At 37.8% G+C, this 5,077-nt stretch overlaps 1 pseudogene; it reads left to right on the top strand.

Moving 5' to 3' along the window:
- The first annotated feature begins 404 nt into the window (after positions 1 to 404).
- Positions 405 to 1,772, top strand: LOC124089895 (heterogeneous nuclear ribonucleoprotein H2-like; annotated as a pseudogene).
- Positions 1,773 to 5,077: the final 3,305 nt, after the last annotated feature.

Below are 5,077 nucleotides of genomic sequence, written 5' to 3' on the forward strand. Positions count from 1 at the left end.
AATATGTTTTTACAGACAATAAAGAGAATCTGGTTTATTTGAAAGGTCAACAATATGAAATATAAAAACATTTTGCCACTTTTCCACAAAAGGGGGTCAAAAGCTGTCTTAACTTGTTTGGTTCATGTTTCAGATATAATGTTAAATGATGTTAACTAATTCACATTGATTCAAAAATGATATACAAAAACTATCTCTTACATGAGCAGAAGTAGTTCTGGTCATCCTCTACCGTCTTGCTATAGCATTTGAGGGAAGAAGAAGGAAAATTACTCGCGCTACAGCAAACATTTTTGTAAGTAGTTTTGTTGACCAGATTCCTGGAAGGAATTCTAGCAGAGTCAAAGGCCACATTGAAATTGCATGGAGCCAAGCTTGCCACCAAAAGCCCAAGAGTCACCACGATGCTGAGCACCGAAGATGGGGAGGGATTCGTGGTGACAGGGGGCTACCCTAGTCCTGCCCAGCTGATAAAGGAATGCATTTCTTCTCTGATTGCAAAATCCAAAGTGGCACCTCAATTATTCGTTTCATCTACACCAGAGAAGGCAGACCAAGAAGACAGATGAAGCATTTGTTGAACTTGAATCTGAAGAGGAAGTGAAATTGGCTTTGAAGGACAGAGAAACCATGTGACACAGATATACTAAAGAATTCAAGTGCAACAGTGTTGAAATAGATTGGGTCCGAATGGTCCTGATACTGCCATGATAGCTTCATCTGGCTTAGAGGACTCCATTTGGCTGTAGCAAGGAAAAGATTGTTCAGTTCTTTTCAGGGTTGGAAATTGTGCCAAGTGGGATGACACTGCCGGTGGACTTTCAGGGGTGGAGCACAGGGCAGGCTTTTGTGCAGTTTGCTTCACAGGCGATAGCTAGAAAGGTCTTAAAGAAACACAAGTATAGGGCACAGGTACATTGAAATCTTCAACAGTAGCAGAGCTGAAGTTGGAACCCACTATGACCCCCCTTGAAAGCTCCTGGCTATGCAGCAAGTAGGTCCTTATGACAGGCCAGGAGCTGGCAGAAGATATAATAGCATTGGCAGAGGAGCTGGTTTTGAGAGGACGAGGCAGGGTGCATGTGGTGGAGGGTATGGAGGCTATGATGACTATGATGGCTATAATAATGGGTATAGCTTCTGGTCTAATGGATTTGCAACAGACCTCAATTATTGTTTCTCAGTAATGTCTGATCATAGATATGGAGATAGTGGGTCAAGTTTCCAGAGCACCACAGGACATTGTGCACACATGAGGGGGTTACCTTACAGAGCCACCAAGAATGATATTTGTAATTTTTTCTTACCTCTTAAACCCCATGAGAGTATATATTAAAATTGAATCAGATGGCAGAGTTACTCATGAGGCAGATGTTGAATTTGCTACCCATGAAGATGCTATGGCAAAAGATAAAGTTAATATGCAACATAGATATGTGGAGCTCTTTTTGAATTCTACTGCAGGAACAAGTGGGGGGGGGCTTATGATCACAGCTGTGTAGAACTCTTTTTGAATTCTACAGCAGGGCCAAGTGGTGGTGCTTATGGTAGCCAAATGAGGGAGAAATGGCCTTATAAAACCAGCCTAGTTATGGGGGTACTGTTACCCAGCAGCTGAGTGGTGGTTATGGAGGTAGCTATGGTGGTCAGAGCAGTGTGAGTGGTTATGACCAAGTTCTGCAGGAAAACTCCAGTGACTATCAGTCAAACCTTGCTTAGGTAGAGAAAGCATACTAAACAGCTACTACAGATATAAAATATGTGCATTTATGGGAGCTCAGTAGAATGGGAGAAATGTCTAGTATATCCAGTATGATTGGTAAATGGGAAATAAAATTGATTCTGATCACTCCTGGTCAACTTGCTTTCCTTTCTTCCTTTCTTTCTATTTTTTAAGATAACAAAACTTAAGCTGACAGTTTTGCATTACAGACTTATGATTCATGCTTACTGTAAACTGGAAATCAAGATTGTTTTCAAACTTTAAGCTCAGTAATTCTGAACACTGAAACATTCATCTAGGAAGTAATAACAAAGTTCAGCATTGGCCATAACTGCTGAAACAACTCTCAGCTTTCCTCAAGTTAGTTAAGTTGTAGGGGTGTTCCTAAGCAGTAAGCATATTTAGGTTAAAGCAGTTTCACTTATGCTAAGTGTTGCTCTTATACCACAATACACTGAAAACTATAGATTCACGCTGAGAAACATGCTTTTCTATAAAACTAAAATATAGGAGCTGTGTCTACATTTCAAAGTGAAAACATTTGACATGTTTGTTAATTGTAGCTTTTGATTTAATATCCTGTAAGGCACATGAGTGTACACGTCTACTTTTTTTTTAAAGATCTGGGACAATTTTGAGCTGTAATACCAATACTTTAGAAGCTTGGTCATGTCGTTTGTATGAAATTCTGAGGCTTTAATTTGAATCTTTCCTTTATTCTGATTTTCATTTAGATGTATTATACCAAGTGAAACTTGTTAAATAAACCTTACTTTTTAAAGCTGGGGAAAAAAATCCTTTGTAAAATAATACTTTTAAAAAGAGACTAAGATTAGTGCTAAAAATAAAACAACTTACCTAAGATTTGTCAATAGGCCACCTCACCTGAGCTAAGACTCTGCCTCTTACCTTATTCAATGTTTAAATCAACCATTCAAGTTGATTTAAAGTTAAGTTCAAAAGATAGATTTTTGTTATAAAGATTATTATAACCTTAAAATAAAGAGTATATATATATATACACATATATATATAAAGGTTTAAAATTACAAAAAAAATTATGTTCCTTGATTCATAGCTATTATACAAATTGTATATGTTTTTTAACTCTTGTTAATTGCATTGTACATTTTCCTTATACACTTTAAAACTATTATCTGTTAATGCCTTACATAAGTACAATTTCTAATATAACAACCTAAGTTAATTTAAGATAATAAGGCCATTACCTATAGGACAAACAAGATGTAAGGCTGGCTTTCAGTATTTATACAGTCCCTATGATTTTGTGACTCAACTAAGTATTGGTAGAAGCTAAGGCTTCTTTCTTCTGTGGTGCCCTCTTTAACTTAACAACAACATTGACTTTAGCAATCCTCACGTGCCTAACAGGTGACTTTTACTAACTTTCCCAGCCAAGTAAAAATACTCATTAAGTCAGTTTTTTACCGTTTACATACTTTTGCAGTGCTGGGCCATTCTCTACAATTTAAGGCTAATGATGCTCAAGCTGATACCAGCTCTTCTTTTCAACAATTACACAAACAAAAAAAGGGGAGGATAGAACCCCACAAATTGTTTGAGTCATGCTTTCCTTGTTTTAAATTTTTTAAATTGTGATTCTGAAGGTCGCACTGCTGCTGAGAGACACACGTCTTCCACTACAACAGGCCCATTAGGCTTAGTTTGGTGGAAAGATTATAAATAGGACAATGGAAGGGACCAGACCCAGTAATAATATGGGACAGAGGCTATGCTTGTATCTTTCCAGAAGCTGCAGCTCATACTATCTGGCTACCTGAAGGTGCTGTTCACTGTCTCATAGAAGACCTCGAGCCACAGTTCAAAAAACTGAAGAACCTGACACATCAGGCTAAACAGATAGTTAAACAACAAACAGAGAAGCCCTAAGTCTCCAGCCACAATGTTTGTGGCTATACTAGTTTTATTGTGCAGTGGAAGACGTGTGTCTTTTAGCAGCAGTGCGACCTTCAGAATCACAATTTTAAAAATTTAAAGCAAAAAAAACAAAAAAAAATTTAAAACAAGGAAAGCATGACTCAAACAATTTGTGGGGCTCTATCCTCCCCTTTTTTTGTTTGTGTAATTAGTGGAATCCATGGGAAAACTTATTGGACCTATTTCCCAGATCCACCTTTAGTACATCCAGTTGTGCGGTCTGGAGAATCCATCCCAGTATTTAATAATGATACTTATTTGATGGGAGGTTTTACAGACAAACACATTACACCTATTCATGCCATGAATTTAACTATACCGAATATAGCAGTAACCTACTTATAAGTTGGTCCCATGATAAACATGCTGGCTGTTTAAAAGTAACCTTCAAGGAAAAGACAACTTATAGGGGACCCAGAACAGCTAATAATACCGGGCCTTGGGACTTGAGATCATATGTCCAGACAGTTATTAAAATGGGACTTGCCCATAATAAGCCAGTCATTCCCATGGAACATCGACCAATATCTTACTGCTTTAATCATTCTGCAATAGAATGTGGTATCTTTCCTAAGTGGATGAAATGTACAAATGCCTTGCTAGTACAGCATAAATTTCCTGTTAGTGGTGGTGGATATATTTTGGATTGGCCTCCAAGAATTGAAAAGAGATAGCTATGTCAGGATTCCTGACTCCTGGAGAATTTGTTAGTAATGTCTTGACTTTCAGTGATGGTGGCATACAAACAGATCTATAGCATTTAACAGCTGCCTCCAATTTTTCTCGAATATACAGATGGCCCCATGCCTGACTTTATAGACAGGAACTGCAAAGAGGGTTCCTGCTATGGCCAGTAGGTCTGTGTTCAATCTCCTTATGCATTAATTTCTAGAAATGTAAGTCTTATTAGCTGTTCTGGGTCCCCTATATGTTGTCTTTTCCTCGAAGGTTACTTTTAAACAGCCAGAATGTTTGTCATGGGACCAACATAGTAGATTCCTGCTATATTTGATATAATTAAATTCATGGCATAAATAGGTGTAATGTGTTTGTCTGTTAAAAAGAAAAACACAACTCATGTAACTTGTATGACATGTAATCTGACAAACTGTATCACCAGATATAATAGAGGGAAAGGGGCACTCCTTCTTCACCAACCCTCCTTTGTTATTCCCAGCTAACATTACAGTACCATGGAATGCTGATGTTGGAGTTAAGTCTTGCAACAGATGCATGTCCTGCTAAGCAGACCCTGGCACATTGTTGGTCTCATTGTACTCGAAGTAGTTGCTTTAATATCTTTTTTGGCTTCTACCATGACAGCTTCTGTGCCCTTATCTAAAAATATCTAAAGCATTAATTATTTGGCTCAAAATATTTCCAAAGCCTTACACA

This window comes from Marmota monax, unplaced genomic scaffold (genome assembly GCF_021218885.2).
Source record: "Marmota monax isolate L192 unplaced genomic scaffold, Marmota_monax_Labrador192_F-V1.1 WCK01_AAM20220418_F8-fsc00228, whole genome shotgun sequence".
Classification (NCBI taxonomy): domain Eukaryota; kingdom Metazoa; phylum Chordata; class Mammalia; order Rodentia; family Sciuridae; genus Marmota; species Marmota monax.